Genomic DNA, 21671 nt, shown 5'->3' on the forward strand with positions numbered 1-21671 from the left:
TGAGGCGGTAGATCTGTGTTGCCCCACCCCTGTCAGACCGCACTACTTCATAGTCTACCTCCCCCACTCGTCGTGTGACCACAAAGGGCCCTTGCCACTTGGCGAGTAATTTGGAGCTAGAGGATGGGAGCAATACAAGGACTTTATCTCCCGGATCAAATGTTCTTAGTTTCGTCCCTCTGTTGTACAGGCGCTGCTGACGTTGCTGGGCCTGGAGCAAATTCTCCCGTGATAATACCCCAAGTGAATGGAGTTTTGCTCGCAGGTCCAGCATGTACTGAATCTCGTTTTTAGAAGCGCTCGGACCCATCTCTCAGTCTTCTTTTACCAGGTCCAAGACGCCCTGAGGTTTCCGGCCAAACAAAAGTTCAAATGGAGAAAATCCCGTGGAGGACTGGGGAACCTCCCGCATTGCAAATAACAGAGGGTCTAACCATTTATCCCAATTACGGCTATCCTCGTGCACGAACTTACGAATCATGTTCTTTAGTGTCTTTTTAAACCTCTCCACCAGCCCGTCGGTCTGTGGGTGATAAACACTAGTCCGGATTGAATGGACGCCCAGCAATTCGTACAGCTCACGTAGTGTACGTGACATAAAGGATGTGCCCTGATCCGTCAGGATTTGTTTCGGAATCCCGACACGGGAGATGACATGAAACAGTGCCTGCGCCACGCTCTTCGCGGAGATGGTCCACAGCGGCACTGTCTCAGGATATCGGGTTGCGTAATCCACTAGAACCAACACAAAGTGATGTCCCCGTGCGCTCCGGTCTAATGGCCTGATGAGGTCCATGCCCATTCTCTCAAAAGGTACCTCAATCAAGGGAAGAGGGCGCAACGGCGCTTTTGGTGTGGCCGGCGGGTTAACCAGCTGACATTGGCGACAAGACGCGCACCACCGACTCACGTCTGCACAAATGCCCGGCCAATAAAAGCGGGCCATTATCCGGTTCAGTGACTTCTCATACCCGAGGTGCCCTGACATGGGGTTATAGTGAGCCGCCTGGAAAACCATTTCCGACGGCTTTTCAGCACCAACAACTGGGTGATCTCTTCTCCTGTCTGTGTGTCACGGCTCACACGGTACAACCTGTCCCTAATGACCGAAAAGTGTGGGTGAGTGTGTGCTGCGTTCGAAGAAACAGCGGAGCCGTCAATACTCACCACCTGATCGAAAGCGTGGCGGAGGGTCTCGTCCCGAGACTGTTCGAGTGGAAAATCGTCCATGGGGCTCACCGGTGGGATTAGAGGAGCCTCCGGGCGAGGCTCCGCTACTCCCGCCGCCCCCTCGACAGTCTCGGGCTCCTTTTCCTCGGTGAGCACCGCACACAACTCACATTTCCCTACGCACCCCCACCGCCGATCTCGCCTGTCCCCGGAACCCCGGCCAATCTGTGCCCAAAATCAGGGGGTGCGTGAGACAGGGACTAACCCCTGCCTCGACTCTGTTTTTTTCCCTTATATGAAATTAGCAGAGTCACCACTGGGTATTAGTGAATATCCCCATGCACACACCTCACCTTCACCCACGATGCCTCCATCAATGCCCCCGTTCGAACCAAGCGCTGATGGATCATCGTCTGATGACAGCCCGTGTCCAGCAGAGCTTGGTGTGTACCCCCCTGTATACATACCGGTATATGGTACGTCTCTCCTGGGCCATGGGAAGAGGCTGAAGGCCCGGCCACCCTGACCAGCTGTCCCACCTCCATCAGCAGGAACTCCCGCCGAAAGTGGCCCGACTGGCCGCACCGCCACCACTCCTGCCCCGGCGTTTGAGGAGCCCCCCATGGTGCCGGTCGACCCGACGCGTAGGCTGGGCCCCGAGGAGCAGCCGCTGCTCTTTCATTCATCAGTCCAGCGGGCGGGGCTGTCCCGCTGGACGGTGCTGGGGGGACTCGCTTTCTTGGGGGCGGATATGGGCCCCGCCGGGATGGACTGCTGCCGGGCTTCCTCCTTCTGGCTCCTCTGGGGAAGTGAGAGGTGGTCCTCCACCAGGATGATGGCCTGTTGGATGTCCCTGGGGCGGTGGCACTGGACCCAGTTGGCGGTGGAGGTGGGCAAGCTGGCGATGAATTGCTCCAGCGCCACCTGCCCCACGACGTCCTCCGCCGAGTTGTGTCCCGGCTGGAGCCATCTTCCCGCCGCATCCAGGAGCTGCTGCGTGTAGGAGAAGGGGCGGCCGGCTTCCTCGAAGGCGAGGCCCCTGAACCGGCGTCGGTGTCCCTCCGGCGTGCAACCCAGCCGGTCCAGGATTGCCTTCCTCAGCCGCTGGTAATCATGCCGAGAGGAAGCCGGCAGACTGTGGGCAGCCAGCTGCGCCGCACCGGTGAGCAGCGGCAGCAAGCGAACTGCCCTCTCTTCCTCCGGCCACCCGCAGGCCTCCGCCGTGCCCTCGAAGAGGTCCAGGTATGCCTCCGTGTCGTCCTCCGGGGTTATCCGCTGGAGGGCCACCGCCAGCGGCCGCCTGGAGCTGGTCCCTGGCTTGGGCGGCGGGGTGGCCGGACGCTGACTCAGCTCCCGCAGGAGAGCCCGGTCCTCCCTCTGGTATGTCGCGATGTTGGCGAGTGCCTGGGTTTGTTGCTGCTGCAGCGCCGCGGTGCTCTGCTGCATCGCTGCCAGGCGCTGTATGGCTTGTTCCAGGCTGCTTTGTCCCTCCATGCTCTCCTCTCTCAGGTCCCTGTTCAGGTGCCACTGTGGGATTCCTCGGCCCACTCCGGGGAAGGACGGGAGGAGAGAATGGCGTTTGTAATGTTTTTATTTCCGTTGCCTTCTATGGCAACCACACACATATACAGTCCCCTCCAAAATTATTGGAACGGTAAGGCAAATTCCTTTATTTTTGTTGTTCACTGAAGACATTTGGGTTTAAGATCAAAAGATGAGTATGAGACAAGAGTTCAGAATTTCAGCTTTTATTTCCTGGTATTCACATCTAGATGTGTTAAACAACTCACGACATACCACCCTTTGTTTGAACCCACCCATTTTTCAAGTGAGCAAATGTATTGGAACATGTGACTGACAGGTGTTTCTTGTTGCCCAAGTGTTGCCTTTTAGGTTGATTGTCCAAATATTAAATAGCTCTGCATGACTAGTCTAAGTTTTCACCCTTGGTTCAAACCTATCAAGACTGCATTTCCTGTTAAAGAGGATAAACCAACATGAAGACCAGAGAGCTGTCTATGGGAGAAAAGCAAGCCATTGTCGAGCTGAGAAAAGAAGGAAAGTCAATCAGAGTCATTGGACAAACATTGGGCATACCAAGCACAACAATTGGGAATGTCCTAAAAAAGAAAGAAATTACTGGTGTACTGAGTAACAGGTGTCGAACAGGTCGGCCAAGGAAAAAAACTGTAGTTGATGACAGAAGTATCGTGAGAGCTGTGAAGAAAAACCCCAAAACATCAGTAAGTGACATCACCAACGACCTCCACAGTGCAGGGGTGAAGGTATCACAATCCACTGTTCGAAGAAGACTCAGAGAGCAGAAATATAGAGGCCACACCACAAGATGCAAACCACTCATCAGCAGTAAGAATCGGAAGGCCAGATTGGAATTTGCAAAGAAGTACAGAGATGAGCCGCAAAAGTTCTGGAACACCATTTTATGGACTGATGAGACCAAGATTAATCTCTACCAAAGTGATGGAAAGGCCAAAGTGTGGAGAAAGAAAGGAACTGCTTATGATCTGAAGCATACAAGCTCATCTGTGAAGCATGGTGGAGGTAATGTCATGGCTTGGGCGTGCATGGCTGCTTCTGGAACAGGCTCATGGATATTTATTGATGATGTAACTGATGATGGTAGCAGCAGAATGAATTCAGAAGTGTACAGAAACATTTTGTCTGCCAATTTACGGAGAAATGCATTGAAACTAATCGGGAGAGGGTTTATCATGCAGCAGGACAATGACCCAAAGCACACTGCCAACAAAACAAAGGACTTCATCAGAGGGAAAAAGTGGAAGGTTTTAGACTGGCCAAGTCAATCACCTGACCTTAACCCAATAGAGCATGCATTTCACCTCCTTAAGAGGAGACTGAAGGGAGAGACACCCTGAAACAAACAAGAACTGAAAGAAGCTGCGGTAAAAGCCTGGAATAGCATCACAAATGAAGAATACAACAGTTTGGTGATGTCGATGGGTCGCAGGCTTGGGGCAGTTATTGCAAGCAAGGGTTATGCCACCAAATATTAAATGTTATTTACTTTAAGATTATTTGTTCCAATACTTTTGCTCACTTGAAAAATGGGTGGGTTCAAACAAAGAGTGGTATGTCGTGAGTTGTTTAACACATCTAGATGTGAATACCAGGAAATAAAAGCTGAAATTCTGAACTCTTGTCTCATACTCATCTTTTGATCTTAAACCCAAATGTCTTCAGTGAACAACAATAATAAAGGAATTTGCCTTACCGTTCCAATACTTTTGGAGGGCACTGTATCTTGTCAGGTTCTCACAACCCACACACACACGCGTCTGCCGCTCCTCTCGTCTTGGGACGCCAGCCTACTACAAGAGAGAGCAGAACCAGGTTACCGCATGCTCTTATTGACTGCCTGATCACCTGATTCTGCACAGCTGTCGGATCACTGGCTGAGCCACTCCTCCCTGTCAGACCGCACTACTTCATAGTCTACCTCCCCCACTCGTCGTGTGACCACAAAGGGCCCTTGCCACTTGGCGAGTAATTTGGAGCTAGAGGATGGGAGCAATACAAGGACTTTATCTCCCGGATCAAATGTTCTTAGTTTCGTCCCTCTGTTGTACAGGCGCTGCTGACGTTGCTGGGCCTGGAGCAAATTCTCCCGTGATAATACCCCAAGTGAATGGAGTTTTGCTCGCAGGTCCAGCACGTACTGAATCTCGTTTTTAGAAGCGCTCTGACCCATCTCCCAGTCGTCTTTTACCAGGTCCAAGATGCCCCGAGGTTTCCGGCCAAACAAAAGTTCAAATGGAGAAAATCCCGTGGAGGACTGGGGAACCTCCCGCACTGCAAATAACAGAGGGTCTAACCATTTATTCCAATTACGGCTATCCTCGTGCACAAACTTACAAATCATGTTCTTTAGTGTCTTGTTAAACCTCTCCACCAGCCCGTCGGTCTGTGGGTGGTAAACACTAGTCCGGATTGAATGGACGAATGGAATTTCTTTCGGAATCCCGACACGGGAGATGACATGAAACAGTGCCTGCGCCACGCTCTTCGTGGTGATGGTCCGCAGCGGCACTGCCTCAGGATATCATGTTGCGCAATCCACTAGAACCAACACAAAGCGATGTCCCCGTGCGCTCCGGTCTAATGGCCTGATGAGGTCCATGCCCATTCTCTCAAAAGGTACCTCAATCTAGGGAAGAGGGCGCAACAGCGCTTTTGGTGTGGCCGGCGGGTTAACCAGCTGACATTCGCGACAAGACACGCACGACCGACTCACGTCTGCACAAATGCCTGGCCAATAAAAGCTGGCCATTATCCGGTTCAGTGACTTCTCATACCCGAGGTGCCCTGACATGGGGTTATAGTGAGCCGCCTGGAGAACCATTTCCCGATGGCTTTTCGGCACCAACAACTGGGTGATCTCTTCTCCCGTCTGTGTGTCACGGCTCACACGGTACAACCTGTCCCTAATGACCGAAAAGTGTGGGTGAGTGTGTGCTGCGTTCGAAGAAACAGCGGAGCCGTCAATACTCACCACCTGATCGAAAGCATGGCGGAGGGTCTCGTCCCGTGACTGTTCGAGTGGAAAATCGTCCATGGGGCTCACCGGTGGGATTAGAGGAGCCTCCAGGCGAGCCCGGTCCTCCCTCTGGTATGCTGCGATGTTGGCGAGTGCCTGGGTTTGTTGCTGCTGCAGCGCCGCGGTGTTCTGCTGTATCGCTGCCAGGCGCTGTATGGCTTGTTCCAGGCTGCTCTGTCCCTCCATGCTCTCCTTCCTCTGCCCTCTCCGGGGAAGGACGGGAGGAGAGAATGGCGTTTGTAATGTTTTTATTTCCGTTGCCTTCTACGGCAACCACACACATATATCTTGTCAGGGTCTCACAACCCACACACACACACGTCCACACGCGTCTGCCGCTCCTCTCGTCTCGGGACGCAAGCCTACTACAAGAGAGAGCAGAACCAAGTTAGAAGCTTAATCATGTGACCTAAATGTAATCATCTGTACACAAGTCTTGTGTTTTTACTGGCAGCATGCTACAGGGCTAATGACCATCAATCATGCGTACAGATTTTCATTGATAGGAAACTGTCCATATAAAGTCATTTATTTTCTGTCATTGTCTTTGCAGCTATGGATACCCAGATCCTGATTACCTCAGCCGAGTTGAAGACGAACTGAAACTCAAGGGAATTGACTGAGTTTCTGTAGAGTTTATTATCTATCACATGAATGGACTAGCTCATGTAATCTTTTAAGTTACACTATTATCTCTGCAAATTTATGTACAAACATCTCCCATCTTAAAACCCACATATAAAGCAAAACATAAGACAACATAGAAGGTATAATTAATGTCATTTTAATGCCATTTGATGCTTCATAAATAATGACCATCTCACAGCTTCAGATTTCTATTTTCCTGTCCTGACAGCCAGTGTCAATATGTTTTAGGTTTTTTACCCATTCTTGTCAACGCAATATGTCAAGAACGTCTTGAGAGAATTTCTACAAATTTGGCACAAATCATTCACTTGGACTTAAATGTGACCTGATTAGATTTTGGTGGTCAACGGTCAATATCACTGTAGCCTCACAAGCAAATTATTTTGTGAACATGACACAGTATCTCCGGAACACCTTGAGGGGATCATTTCGCATTTAGTTGGACTCAAGAGTTAATTTATTTGATCCACTTTGATTCAAAGATGAATATGTTAGATTTCAGTGGTCAAAGGTCACAGTGACTGGAAAGAAAACATTTACATTTCTTTTATCAGTTCTTTATCATTCCTTAATGATTAATGATTAATGCTCCGCCTGCAGACAGATTTTGTATTGCTGTTTTTTTTTTTTTTTTAATGATTTGTATGTAATCTACTATACTGTTTAATACAATAAAAAATTGTTGAAAATTAATGGCTAAAACTATTGGTCTGTTTAAGGTAAAACTTTATATATGTGTTTATTTTACATGGTAACTTGTGCATCAAATTTTTTTCAGTATGTGAAGTACTGGTTAAATGATTTGTTCCTAAGGCCTAATGGTCAATTCCTTTTGAATTGACCAGGACTCAAACCCAGGTAAACTTGATTGGGTGAATGGCTGTGTTGCTGTGTGCAAGCAGTGCTGCCAGTAACCTTGGTGTTGGTTTCAGCTCATTTAGGTTGACAAATACACCCAGACAGAAATGAAACCACAGTACTTCAGGAGAGATGGTAATTATTGACTACCACGGTGGTGGAGGTTGGTTGCAATGATCTGCAGCATGCCTATCTTTATTGTGCCCATGCCTTTCCTCACTTCTCTCCGGCCTTTGACAGGGAGAGGATGACAAGTGATGGTAAATGGTTTGTATTCATATAGAGTTTTTCTAGTCTTGATGACCACTCAGAGCGCTTTACACTACAGTTTGCCATTCACCCATTCACACACATTCATACACTGCATCTATTAGCAGCACTTTTTTTTCTATTCAAGGACACTTCAGCATGCAGATGAGGCAAACTGGGGATTGAACTGCTGCCCTTCTGATAACCGCTCTACCTCTCCACCATAGCTTCCCATGATCAGGACGACTTACCGCCATTTACTTTAAATGTGACATTAAACATGTGACAGATCCTACGTTATTTTACATTTCTAATGGACATTTATATTCTGCATGTGGATGTGTTTGCTAACTTTTTGAATTTTTAATTTGTAAATGCACTTACATGAACAAATCAAGGCACATTTACATTTTTACTGAAAGTATGTTATTAAGTCAACAGTGAAATTTACCAAAGCAGCTGCTGGGACCTTCCAGAATGCATATACTGCATATAGTACAGATACAAAATTATATTATCACAATAAAATATACAATCAATATATATCTTTAATTATTTGTTCAGATTTGCTTTCATAAATTCTGTTCACATCCACATAAATTGGATAATGAGAAACATATCACCTCAAATGCCTGACTGAGTGTGAAATTATACCCAGTGCTTTATAGCGGAGCTGATCGGTATTGCAGTTCATATAGGAGTGATAGAAATAGAAGCAAAATTAGAGTTAACATTGGGGTTGCTTTCCACTGCTGGAGACAGACCTTTGTAAGTAAAGGGCCAAAGTTTGATGCTGAACTTGCATGTTTTTTAAGATAGTGATAGGTCGACAGCTGCTAATGCTAACATTGGCTATGTAACAAAAACATAAATATAAGACTTAATTTGTCCATTTTAAGTTTAATAAGGTTCCATTGAAACCCAAGATAACAATTAGCACACATCCAGTGCTCACAGACAGAAATCTATGTCCTTATAAAATCAATTAATTAGCTTAAACTGTACCTGAGTCTTCACCTGGAACAAAAGTTGTGTTCAAGGATCAATTTTAAAGTAAAAGTAAAATTAAAATAAGTTAATCATTGATACGGCACTTCCAAGCCCTTGGTTTATTATTATTTAGGGTCGAAGAATAACTCAGACTAGAGGTCCCATTAATTTAGATAACATATATAATCATATTCAAACCACTACTTCAGGTGATTTTCAGGTGCATAACCTGTGAGTCACCACTTTTCCCACACTAGTTGGCTGCCTAATCACTCCTGGCCCTTTGCTACATACATCAGAAGGGGGTTATCTGTAATCAGCCTGATCTTTCACAAGATCCATGAGTTTAATTAGCGCAAAAAAATGTTGTTAATAATAATAATAGAGAACAGTTCAACATATCTGAAAATAAAATATACAATTATTTGAGACAATATGGAATTAAGAGCAAAGTATAGTGATAAAAGGCTGTGTGTAATGTTTCAGAGTTTAATATTTAGAAAGTAACTAAATGTCCTTTCAGTTTGTCTGATACAAATACATTGTGTATACATCAATCTCTTCTTCTGATTCTGTTTGATGAGTGCATTTGATGGCTCATCAGATTTTTGGTAAATTGAGTGGATTTATTTTGAGAATACTCGAAGTGCACAGTATGACACTGCACCCTACATTATCACTGACAGCGTTGGAAAAGTACTAGTTTGCAGCAACGTCACTCACATGAGACGATACTGTAACTCTGTGCATCAAACAATGTCAGGGCTAGGATATGATAAGCTTTGATACCATAAAGACTGGAACTGCAAGCCTAGCTACATAGTGAAAATATTTTTTTTTGACACTGTCTGATTTACACATTACATACTGTGAGCTGGCTGGTAAACGAGCAGCCTGGAGGATTTAGTTTGTGGTAGTAGTTAGGGCTCTAGACTCTATTAAACGAACAGGACTTTTGAGCACACAGGAAGTGTTTGAGAGTTTAGTTCAGTATGTGATAGATAGATAGGAAACCTCCAGCCTTAAAATAAAAAGTCATAACATTTTTGTTCTGTGATAACACACCCTGACAAGCTTGACCAAATCTGAGACAGTCAAAGCCATAGAAAGTCCACTTGGACCCTTGTTCCTGTCTGGCTACTACACAATCCTCAGCCACTGATGATTTGACAAAAGTCTGCAAGAATATCTGCAGCTGATTTCTTTGCCAAAGTGTAATACCATTCTTGAAAGATGGTCACGGGCGTCTCACATATCAGAAAGGTGACGGGTCTCTCCCGCTGCACATTCTGCACGTCTTCGCGGCTCGAGTCAGAATCTTCGTGACTGGCCGGGTTCAGATCTTTGCACCGACATGTTGAGTTTCTGGTTTTTCACCAAGATGGTCTTTGAGTCGTTCTCGGACGCGCACTCGATTTAAAGGAATCGTACAAACTGAATTCACACGCCCCCGTCTCTCATTGGCTGTTTTACCCATTATTTTTTTTATTTTTCTGCATCATTTGACGTATTTGAGCCTCTGTCTGTAGAGAGGAGCCATACATACAGACCTGTTGTATACAAAAATTCTTTGAATGTTTTACATACTGAGTTCTCCTGCGACAAAGTGCCATCTCTTTGATCTCACCCCGTATCTGGTTTTTAGGCCCCCCCCCCCCCCCCCCCCCCCCCCCCCCCCCCCCCTCCGTTCTTTATGACCCCCCACTTGTTGGTGACATGACATAAAGCTATTTAAAAAATGATAAGAAGTAATATTCATACAGAAGACATGCCCAAATCCAATGAAAAGAGGTGTGTCCTGTTTGTTAGGGTAGCAATATTTAATAGGATTTTATATGACATGAACCTCTTACAAATAATGTTTTTTTGTTTTCTATTTCAGGAATTTCTTAAAACCATGGTGTCTGTGTGTCAAAGGAAACAGGCAGGTGGTGAAGGTGAAGACGAGGGACGTCTCTGTGGACCTGGATGATCCTTCTGTGAAAGAAAAAATCCTACAAAAGGTAAGAAACAAACCCAGAAACACTCAGCAGCTCTTCAGACATTTAAACTTGATAAATTGGATAATGAGAAACATATCACCTCAAATGCCTGACTGAGTGTGAAATTATACCCAGTGCTTTATAGCGGAGCTGATCGGTATTGCAGTTCATATAGGAGTGATAGAAATAGAAGCAAAATTAGAGTTAACATTGGGGTTGCTTTCCACTGCTGGAGACAGACCTTTGTAAGTAAAGGGCCAAAGTTTGATGCTGAACTTGCATGTTTTTTAAGATAGTGATAGGTCGACATGTTGAGTTTCTGGTTTTTCACCAAGATGGTCTTTGAGTCGTTCTCGGACGCGCACTCGATTTAAAGGAATCGTACAAACTGAATTCACACGCCCCCGTCTCTCATTGGCTGTTTTACCCATTCATTTTTTTATTTTTCTGCATCATTTGACGTATTTGAGCCTCTGTCTGTAGAGAGGAGCCATACATACAGACCTGTTGTATACAAAAATTCTTTGAATGTTTTACATACTGAGTTCTCCTGCGACAAAGTGCCATCTCTTTGATCTCACCCCGTATCTGGTTTTTAGGCCCCCCTTTATGACCCCCCCCCCCCCCCCCCCCCTCCGTTCTTTATGACCCCCCACTTGTTGGTGACATGACATAAAGCTATTTAAAAAATGATAAGAAGTAATATTCATACAGAAGACATGCCCAAATCCAATGAAAAGAGGTGTGTCCTGTTTGTTAGGGTAGCAATATTTAATAGGATTTTATATGACATGAACCTCTTACAAATAATGTTTTTTTGTCTTCTATTTCAGGAATTTCTTAAAACCATGGTGTCTGTGTGTCAAAGGAAACAGGCAGGTGGTGAAGGTGAAGACGAGGGACGTCTCTGTGGACCTGGATGATCCTTCTGTGAAAGAAAAAAATCCTACAAAAGGTAAGAAACAAACCCAGAAACACTCAGCAGCTCTTCAGACATTTCAACTTGATGTTTCCTTTAAATTAAAGCTATGATCCTGAGTCTGTTCTGATACAACCCAAAACTAACTTGCAGTTTCATATGAGCATGCAGAGAATAAAACAGCTGTAACCTCAGAGGACCAGAACAGATGCTATGATGTGATGGCACTTCTCATAGGTGTACATCATTTCACAATAAGACAATGATCATCGCTTCTGTCAGTGTTTAGTTTGGCTACAACTCTGGACTAACATAAACATTGGGCCTCATGCAAGAACTGATTTGTTCTTCAGGAGAAATTATAGATTTCACCAATTTCCTCGTATTTTTAGTTTTCTTAACGACACGAACCGAATTTTGTTTTGAGTGTTCCAGACCTTTTGTAGGACTTACGAGGAGTTGATCTATTATTTAAATTAAGTTTTTTACCAACAGAACTTATTTCATTAGTTTGAACTAATTATAAATTACACATCATCAGTTATATGATAAGACATTATTTGGTTTATTACATCTGCAATTTAAATTATAATATAATTCTAAATGTATTAATTGCGCTAGCTTACGCTAACAAACAGCCTCGGAGCTAACGTAAGGTTAGCCAGGGCGCGCATCGCGGATGACGATCCGCTATGTTTGTTTTACGCAGTTTGCTGCTGCTGGTTTTGCTAACGCTAACAAACAGCCTCGGAGCTAGCGTAAGGTTAGGCAGGGCACGCAGCTAGGATGACGATCCGCTATGTTTGTTTACGCAGTTTGCTGCTGCTGGTTTTGCTAACGCTAACAAACAGCCTCGGAGGTAGCGTAAGGTTAGGCAGGGCACGCAGCGCGGATGACGATCCGCTATGTTTGCTGCTGCTGGTTTTGCTAACGCTAACAAACAGCCTCGGAGGTAGCGTAAGGTTAGGCAGGGCACGCAGCGCGGATGACGATCCGCTATGTTTGCTGCTGCTGGTTTTGCTAACGCTAACAAACAGCCTCGGAGCTAGCGTAAGGTTAGCCAGGGCGCGCAGCGCGGATGACGATCCGCTATGTTTTTTACGCTATTTGCTGCTGCTGGTTTTGCTAACGCTATTTGCTAACAAACAGCCTCTGAGCTAGCGTAAGGTTAGCCAGGGCGCGCAGTGCGGATGACGATCCGCTATGTTTTTTACGCAGTGTGGTGCTGCTGGTTTTTCTAACGCTATTTGCAAACAAACAGCCTCGGAGCTAGCGTAAGGTTAGCCAGTGCGCGCAGTGCGGTGCTGCTGCTGGTTTTGCTAACGCTAACAAAGAGCCTCGGAGCTAGCGTAAGGTTAGCCAGGGCGCGCAGTGCGGATGACGATCCGCTATGTTTGCTGGTTTTGCTAACGCTATTTGCTAACAAACAGCCTCGGAGCTAGCGTAAGGTTAGCCAGGGCGCGCAGTGCGGATGATGATCCGCTATGTTTGCTGCTGCTGGTTTTGCTAACGCTAACAAACAGCCGAATTTTGTTTTGAGTGTTCCAGACCTTTTGTAGGAGTTACGAGGAGTTGATCTATTATTCAGATTAAGTTTTTTACCAATGGAACTTATATTTCATTAGTTTGAACTAATTATAAATTACACATCATCAGTTAGTGACATTATTTGGTTTATTACATCTGCAATTTAAATTATAATATAATTCTAAATGTATTAATTGCGCTAGCTTACGCTAACAAACAGCCTCGGAGCTAGCGTAAGGTTAGCCAGGGCACGCAGCGCGGATGACGATCCGCTATGTTTGCTGGTTTTGCTAATGCTATTTGCTAACAAACGGCCTCGGAGCTAGCGTAAGGTTAGCCAGTGCGCGCAGTGCGCTGCTGCTGCTGGTGGTTTTGCTAACGCTATTTGCTAACAAACAGCCTCGGAGCTAGCGTAAGGTTAGCCATTGCGCGCAGTGTGGTGCTGCTGCTGGTTTTGCAGTGCGGTGCTGCTGCTGGTTTTCCAGTGCGCGCAGTGCGGATGACGATCCGCTATGTTTGCTTGCTTTGCTAACGCTATTTGCTAACAAACAGCCTCGGAGCTAGCGTAAGGTTAGCCAGTGCGTGCAGTGCGGTGATTCTGCTGGTTTTGCAGTGCGCGCAGTGCTGCTGCTGGTTTTCCAGTGCGCGCAGTGCGGATGACGATCCGCTATGTTTGCTGGCTTTGCTAACGCTATTTGCTAACAAGCAGCCTCGGAGCTAGCGTAAGGTTAGCCAGTGCGTGCAGTGCGGTGATTCTGCTGGTTTTGCAGTGCGGTGCTGCTGGTTTTGCTAACGCTATTTGCTAACAAACAGCCTCGGAGCTAGCGTAAGGTTAGCCAGTGCGCGCAGTGCGGTGCTTCTGCTGGTTTTGCAGTGCGCGCAGTGCTGCTGCTGGTTTTCCAGTGCGCGCAGTGCGGATGACGATCCGCTATGTTTGCTGGCTTTGCTAATGCTATTTGCTAACAAACAGCCTCGGAGCTAGCGTAAGGTTAGCCAGTGCGTGCAGTGTGGTGATTCTGCTGGTTTTGCAGTGCGCGCAGTGCGGATGACGATCCGCTATGTTTGCTGGCTTTGCTAACGCTATTTGCTAACAAACAGCCTTGGAGCTAGCGTAAGGTTAGCCAGTGCGTGCAGTGCGGTGCTTCTGCTGGTTTTCCAGTGCGCGCAGTGCGGTGATGCTGCTGGTTTTGCAGTGCGTGCAGTGCTGCGCTGCTGCTGGTTTTCCAGTGCGCGCAGTGCGGTGATTCTGCTGGTTTTGCAGTGCGGTGCTGCTGGTTTTGCTAACGCTATTTGCTAACAAACAGCCTCGGAGCTAGCGTAAGGTTAGCCAGTGCGCGCAGTGCGGTGATTCTGCTGGTTTTGCAGTGCGCGCAGTGCTGCTGCTGGTTTTCCAGTGCGCGCAGTGCGGATGACGATCCGCTATGTTTGCTGGCTTTGCTAACGCTATTTGCTAACAAACAGCCTCGGAGCTAGCGTAAGGTTAGCCAGTGCGTGCAGTGCGGTGCTTCTGCTGGTTTTGCAGTGCGCGCAGTGCGGTGCTGCTGCTGGTTTTCCAGTGCGCGCAGTGCGGTGATTCTGCTGGTTTTGCAGTGCGGTGCTGCTGGTTTTGCTAACGCTATTTGCTAACAAACAGCCTCAGAGTTAGCGTAAGGTTAGCCAGTGCGCGCAGTGCGGTGATTCTGCTGGTTTTGCAGTGCGTGCAGTGCTGCGCTGCTGCTGGTTTTCCAGTGCGCGCAGTGCGGATGACGATCCGCTATGTTTGCTGGCTTTGCTAACGCTATTTGCTAACAAGCAGCCTCGGAGCTAGCGTAAGGTTAGCCAGTGCGTGCAGTGCGGTGATTCTGCTGGTTTTGCAGTGCGCGCAGTGCGGTGTTTCTGCTGGTTTTGCAGTGCGGTGCTGCTGCTGGTTTTGCAGTGCGTGCAGTGCGGTGATTCTGCTGGTTTTCCAGTGCGCGCAGTGCTGCTGCTGGTTTTCCAGTGCGCGCAGTGCGGATGACGATCCGCTATGTTTGCTGGCTTTGCTAATGCTATTTGCTAACAAGCAGCCTCGGAGCTAGCGTAAGGTTAGCCAGTGCGTGCAGTGCGGTGCTTCTGCTGGTTTTGCAGTGCGCGCAGTGCGGTGATTCTGCTGGTTTTGCAGTGCGGTGCTGCTGCTGGTTTTGCAGTGCGTGCAGTGCGGTGATTCTGCTGGTTTTCCAGTGCGCGCAGTGCTGCTGCTGGTTTTCCAGTGCGCGCAGTGCGGTGATTCTGCTGGTTTTGCAGTGCGGTGCTGCTGGTTTTGCTAACGCTATTTGCTAACAAACAGCCTCAGAGTTAGCGTAAGGTTAGCCAGTGCGCGCAGTGCGGTGATTCTGCTGGTTTTCCAGTGCGCGCAGTGCTGCTGCTGGTTTTCCAGTGCGCGCAGTGCGGTGATTCTGCTGGTTTTGCAGTGCGGTGCTGCTGCTGGTTTTGCAGTGCGTGCAGTGCGGTGCTTCTGCTGGTTTTGCAGTGCGCGCAGTGCGGTGCTGCTGCTGGTTTTGCAGTGCGTGCAGTGCTGCGCTGCTGCTGGTTTTCCAGTGCGCGCAGTGCGGTGATTCTGCTGGTTTTGCAGTGCGGTGCTGCTGGTTTTGCTAACGCTATTTGCTAACAAACAGCCTCAGAGTTAGCGTAAGGTTAGCCAGTGCGCGCAGTGCGGTGATTCTGCTGGTTTTGCAGTGCGTGCAGTGCTGCGCTGCTGCTGGTTTTCCAGTGCGCGCAGTGCGGATGACGATCCGCTATGTTTGCTGGCTTTGCTAACGCTATTTGCTAACAAGCAGCCTCGGAGCTAGCGTAAGGTTAGCCAGTGCGTGCAGTGCGGTGATTCTGCTGGTTTTGCAGTGCGGTGTTTCTGCTGGTTTTGCAGTGCGGTGCTGCTGCTGGTTTTGCAGTGCGGTGATTCTGCTGGTTTTGCAGTGCGGTGCTGCTGGTTTTGCTAACGCTATTTGCTAACAAGCAGCCTCGGAGCTAGCGTAAGGTTAGCCAGTGCGTGCAGTGCGGTGATTCTGCTGGTTTTGCAGTGCGCGCAGTGCGGTGTTTCTGCTGGTTTTGCAGTGCGGTGCTGCTGCTGGTTTTGCAGTGCGTGCAGTGCTGCGATTCTGCTGGTTTTGCAGTGCGCGCAGTGCGGTGTTTCTGCTGGTTTTGCAGTGCGTGCAGTGCTGCGCTGCTGCTGGTTTTCCAGTGCACGCAGTGCGGTGATTCTGCTGGTTTTGCAGTGCGCGCAGTGCGGTGTTTCTGCTGGTTTTGCAGTGCGGTGCTGCTGGTTTTGCAGTGCGCGCAGTGCGGTGATTCTGCTGGTTTTGCAGTGCGGTGCTGCTGGTTTTGCTAACGCTATTTGCTAACAAACAGCCTCGGAGCTAGCGTAAGGTTAGCCAGTGCGTGCAGTGCGGTGCTTCTGCTGGTTTTGCAGTGCGGTGCTGCTGCTGGTTTTCCAGTGCGCGCAGTGCGGTGATTCTGCTGGTTTTGCAGTGCGTGCAGTGCGGTGCTGCTGCTGGTTTTGCAGTGCGTGCAGTGCTGCGCTGCTGCTGGTTTTCCAGTGCGCGCAGTGCGGATGACGATCCGCTATGTTTGCTGGCTTTGCTAACGCTATTTGCTAACAAACAGCCTCGGAGCTAGCGTAAGGTTAGCCAGTGCGCGCAGTGCGGTGATTCTGCTGGTTTTGCAGTGCGCGCAGTGCTGCTGCTGGTTTTCCAGTGCGCGCAGTGCGGATGACGATCCGCTATGTTTGCTGGCTTTGCTAACGCTATTTGCTAACAAACAGCCTCGGAGCTAGCGTAAGGTTAGCCAGTGCGTGCAGTGTGGTGATTCTGCTGGTTTTGCAGTGCGCGCAGTGCGGTGCTGCTGCTGGTTTTCCAGTGCGCGCAGTGCGGTGATGCTGCTGGTTTTGCAGTGCGTGCAGTGCTGCTGGTTTTCCAGTGCGCGCAGTGCGGATGACGATCTGCTATGTTTGCTGGCTTTGCTAACGCTATTTGCTAACAAGCAGCCTCGGAGCTAGCGTAAGGTTAGCCAGTGCGCGCAGTGCGGTGATTCTGCTGGTTTTGCAGTGCGCGCAGTGCTGCTGCTGGTTTTCCAGTGCGCGCAGTGCGGATGACGATCCGCTATGTTTGCTGGCTTTGCTAACGCTATTTGCTAACAAACAGCCTCGGAGCTAGCATAAGGTTAGCCAGTGCGTGCAGTGCGGTGCTTCTGCTGGTTTTGCAGTGCGCGCAGTGCGGTGCTGCTGCTGGTTTTGCAGTGCGTGCAGTGCGGCGCTGCTGCTGGTTTTCCAGTGCGCGCAGTGCGGTGATTCTGCTGGTTTTGCAGTGCGGTGCTGCTGGTTTTGCTAACGCTATTTGCTAACAAACAGCCTCAGAGTTAGCGTAAGGTTAGCCAGTGCGTGCAGTGCTGCGCTGCTGCTGGTTTTCCAGTGCGCGCAGTGCGGATGACGATCCGCTACGTTTGCTGGCTTTGCTAACGCTATTTGCTAACAAGCAGCCTCGGAGCTAGCGTAAGGTTAGCCAGTGCGTGCAGTGCGGTGATTCTGCTGGTTTTCCAGTGCGCGCAGTGCGGATGACGATCCGCTATGTTTGCTGGCTTTGCTAACGCTATTTGCTAACAAGCAGCCTCGGAGCTAGCGTAAGGTTAGCCAGTGCGTGCAGTGCGGTGATTCTGCTGGTTTTGCAGTGCGCGCAGTGCGGTGTTTCTGCTGGTTTTGCAGTGCGGTGCTGCTGCTGGTTTTGCAGTGCGTGCAGTGCGGTGATTCTGCTGGTTTTCCAGTGCGCGCAGTGCTGCTGCTGGTTTTCCAGTGCGCGCAGTGCGGATGACGATCCGCTATGTTTGCTGGCTTTGCTAATGCTATTTGCTAACAAGCAGCCTCGGAGCTAGCGTAAGGTTAGCCAGTGCGTGCAGTGCGGTGCTTCTGCTGGTTTTGCAGTGCGCGCAGTGCGGTGATTCTGCTGGTTTTGCAGTGCGGTGCTGCTGCTGGTTTTGCAGTGCGTGCAGTGCGGTGATTCTGCTGGTTTTCCAGTGCGCGCAGTGCTGCTGCTGGTTTTCCAGTGCGCGCAGTGCGGTGATTCTGCTGGTTTTGCAGTGCGGTGCTGCTGGTTTTGCTAACGCTATTTGCTAACAAACAGCCTCAGAGTTAGCGTAAGGTTAGCCAGTGCGCGCAGTGCGGTGATTCTGCTGGTTTTCCAGTGCGCGCAGTGCTGCTGCTGGTTTTCCAGTGCGCGCAGTGCGGTGATTCTGCTGGTTTTGCAGTGCGGTGCTGCTGCTGGTTTTGCAGTGCGTGCAGTGCGGTGCTTCTGCTGGTTTTGCAGTGCGCGCAGTGCGGTGCTGCTGCTGGTTTTGCAGTGCGTGCAGTGCTGCGCTGCTGCTGGTTTTCCAGTGCGCGCAGTGCGGTGATTCTGCTGGTTTTGCAGTGCGGTGCTGCTGGTTTTGCTAACGCTATTTGCTAACAAACAGCCTCAGAGTTAGCGTAAGGTTAGCCAGTGCGCGCAGTGCGGTGATTCTGCTGGTTTTGCAGTGCGTGCAGTGCTGCGCTGCTGCTGGTTTTCCAGTGCGCGCAGTGCGGATGACGATCCGCTATGTTTGCTGGCTTTGCTAACGCTATTTGCTAACAAGCAGCCTCGGAGCTAGCGTAAGGTTAGCCAGTGCGTGCAGTGCGGTGATTCTGCTGGTTTTGCAGTGCGGTGTTTCTGCTGGTTTTGCAGTGCGGTGCTGCTGCTGGTTTTGCAGTGCGGTGATTCTGCTGGTTTTGCAGTGCGCGCAGTGCGGTGTTTCTGCTGGTTTTGCAGTGCGGTGCTGCTGCTGGTTTTGCAGTGCGTGCAGTGCTGCGATTCTGCTGGTTTTGCAGTGCGCGCAGTGCGGTGTTTCTGCTGGTTTTGCAGTGCGTGCAGTGCTGCGCTGCTGCTGGTTTTCCAGTGCACGCAGTGCGGTGATTCTGCTGGTTTTGCAGTGCGCGCAGTGCGGTGTTTCTGCTGGTTTTGCAGTGCGGTGCTGCTGGTTTTGCTAACGCTATTTGCTAACAAACAGCCTCGGAGCTAGCGTAAGGTTAGCCAGTGCGTGCAGTGCGGTGCTTCTGCTGGTTTTGCAGTGCGGTGCTGCTGCTGGTTTTCCAGTGCGCGCAGTGCGGTGATTCTGCTGGTTTTGCAGTGCGTGCAGTGCGGTGCTGCTGCTGGTTTTGCAGTGCGTGCAGTGCTGCGCTGCTGCTGGTTTTCCAGTGCGCGCAGTGCGGATGACGATCCGCTATGTTTGCTTGCTTTGCTAACGCTATTTGCTAACAAACAGCCTCGGAGCTAGCGTAAGGTTAGCCAGTGCGTGCAGTGCGGTGATTCTGCTGGTTTTGCAGTGCGCGCAGTGCTGCTGCTGGTTTTCCAGTGCGCGCAGTGCGGATGACGATCCGCTATGTTTGCTGGCTTTGCTAACGCTATTTGCTAACAAGCAGCCTCGGAGCTAGCGTAAGGTTAGCCAGTGCGTGCAGTGCGGTGATTCTGCTGGTTTTGCAGTGCGGTGCTGCTGGTTTTGCTAACGCTATTTGCTAACAAACAGCCTCGGAGCTAGCGTAAGGTTAGCCAGTGCGCGCAGTGCGGTGCTTCTGCTGGTTTTGCAGTGCGCGCAGTGCTGCTGCTGGTTTTCCAGTGCGCGCAGTGCGGATGACGATCCGCTATGTTTGCTGGCTTTGCTAATGCTATTTGCTAACAAACAGCCTCGGAGCTAGCGTAAGGTTAGCCAGTGCGTGCAGTGTGGTGATTCTGCTGGTTTTGCAGTGCGCGCAGTGCGGATGACGATCCGCTATGTTTGCTGGCTTTGCTAACGCTATTTGCTAACAAACAGCCTTGGAGCTAGCGTAAGGTTAGCCAGTGCGTGCAGTGCGGTGCTTCTGCTGGTTTTCCAGTGCGCGCAGTGCGGTGATGCTGCTGGTTTTGCAGTGCGTGCAGTGCTGCGCTGCTGCTGGTTTTCCAGTGCGCGCAGTGCGGTGATTCTGCTGGTTTTGCAGTGCGGTGCTGCTGGTTTTGCTAACGCTATTTGCTAACAAACAGCCTCAGAGTTAGCGTAAGGTTAGCCAGTGCGCGCAGTGCGGTGATTCTGCTGGTTTTGCAGTGCGTGCAGTGCTGCGCTGCTGCTGGTTTTCCAGTGCGCGCAGTGCGGATGACGATCCGCTATGTTTGCTGGCTTTGCTAACGCTATTTGCTAACAAGCAGCCTCGGAGCTAGCGTAAGGTTAGCCAGTGCGTGCAGTGCGGTGATTCTGCTGGTTTTGCAGTGCGGTGTTTCTGCTGGTTTTGCAGTGCGGTGCTGCTGCTGGTTTTGCAGTGCGGTGATTCTGCTGGTTTTGCAGTGCGGTGCTGCTGGTTTTGCTAACGCTATTTGCTAACAAGCAGCCTCGGAGCTAGCGTAAGGTTAGCCAGTGCGTGCAGTGCGGTGCTTCTGCTGGTTTTGCAGTGCGGTGCTGCTGCTGGTTTTCCAGTGCGCGCAGTGCGGTGATTCTGCTGGTTTTGCAGTGCGTGCAGTGCGGTGCTGCTGCTGGTTTTGCAGTGCGTGCAGTGCTGCGCTGCTGCTGGTTTTCCAGTGCGCGCAGTGCGGATGACGATCCGCTATGTTTGCTGGCTTTGCTAACGCTATTTGCTAACAAACAGCCTCGGAGCTAGCGTAAGGTTAGCCAGTGCGCGCAGTGCGGTGATTCTGCTGGTTTTGCAGTGCGCGCAGTGCTGCTGCTGGTTTTCCAGTGCGCGCAGTGCGGATGACGATCCGCTATGTTTGCTGGCTTTGCTAACGCTATTTGCTAACAAACAGCCTCGGAGCTAGCGTAAGGTTAGCCAGTGCGTGCAGTGTGGTGATTCTGCTGGTTTTGCAGTGCGCGCAGTGCGGTGCTGCTGCTGGTTTTCCAGTGCGCGCAGTGCGGTGATGCTGCTGGTTTTGCAGTGCGTGCAGTGCTGCTGGTTTTCCAGTGCGCGCAGTGCGGATGACGATCTGCTATGTTTGCTGGCTTTGCTAACGCTATTTGCTAACAAGCAGCCTCGGAGCTAGCGTAAGGTTAGCCAGTGCGCGCAGTGCGGTGATTCTGCTGGTTTTGCAGTGCGCGCAGTGCTGCTGCTGGTTTTCCAGTGCGCGCAGTGCGGATGACGATCCGCTATGTTTGCTGGCTTTGCTAACGCTATTTGCTAACAAACAGCCTCGGAGCTAGCATAAGGTTAGCCAGTGCGTGCAGTGCGGTGCTTCTGCTGGTTTTGCAGTGCGCGCAGTGCGGTGCTGCTGCTGGTTTTGCAGTGCGTGCAGTGCGGCGCTGCTGCTGGTTTTCCAGTGCGCGCAGTGCGGTGATTCTGCTGGTTTTGCAGTGCGGTGCTGCTGGTTTTGCTAACGCTATTTGCTAACAAACAGCCTCAGAGTTAGCGTAAGGTTAGCCAGTGCGTGCAGTGCTGCGCTGCTGCTGGTTTTCCAGTGCGCGCAGTGCGGATGACGATCCGCTACGTTTGCTGGCTTTGCTAACGCTATTTGCTAACAAGCAGCCTCGGAGCTAGCGTAAGGTTAGCCAGTGCGTGCAGTGCGGTGATTCTGCTGGTTTTGCAGTGCGTGCAGTGCTGCGATTCTGCTGGTTTTGCAGTGCGCGCAGTGCGGTGTTTCTGCTGGTTTTGCAGTGCGGTGCTGCTGGTTTTGCTAACGCTATTTGCTAACAAACAGCCTCGGAGCTAGCGTAAGGTTAGCCAGTGCGTGCAGTGCGGTGATTCTGCTGGTTTTGCAGTGCGGTGCTGCTGGTTTTGCTA

At 49.8% G+C, this 21671-nt stretch overlaps 2 long non-coding RNA genes across 2 annotated transcripts in view; one reads left to right on the forward strand and one right to left on the reverse strand.

Moving 5' to 3' along the window:
* Positions 1-10173, forward strand: part of LOC138406362 (uncharacterized) — a 34597-nt gene extending 24424 nt beyond the window's left edge. The window contains exon 3 of the long non-coding RNA XR_011239834.1: positions 6300-10173. This is a non-coding gene — a long non-coding RNA (uncharacterized lncRNA). The remainder of the gene's footprint in view (positions 1-6299) is intronic.
* Positions 10174-10290: 117 nt separating this feature from the next.
* The window catches only part of LOC138406357 (uncharacterized), a 38283-nt gene continuing 26902 nt past the window's right edge, over positions 10291-21671 (reverse strand). Inside the window, exons 3-4 of the long non-coding RNA XR_011239824.1 lie at positions 10574-11401; positions 10291-10468 (exon numbers count right to left, since the gene is read on the reverse strand). This is a non-coding gene — a long non-coding RNA (uncharacterized lncRNA). The remainder of the gene's footprint in view (positions 10469-10573; positions 11402-21671) is intronic.

The sequence above is a fragment of the Paralichthys olivaceus genome, chromosome 22 (genome assembly GCF_024713975.1).
Source record: "Paralichthys olivaceus isolate ysfri-2021 chromosome 22, ASM2471397v2, whole genome shotgun sequence".
Lineage (NCBI taxonomy): Eukaryota > Metazoa > Chordata > Actinopteri > Pleuronectiformes > Paralichthyidae > Paralichthys > Paralichthys olivaceus.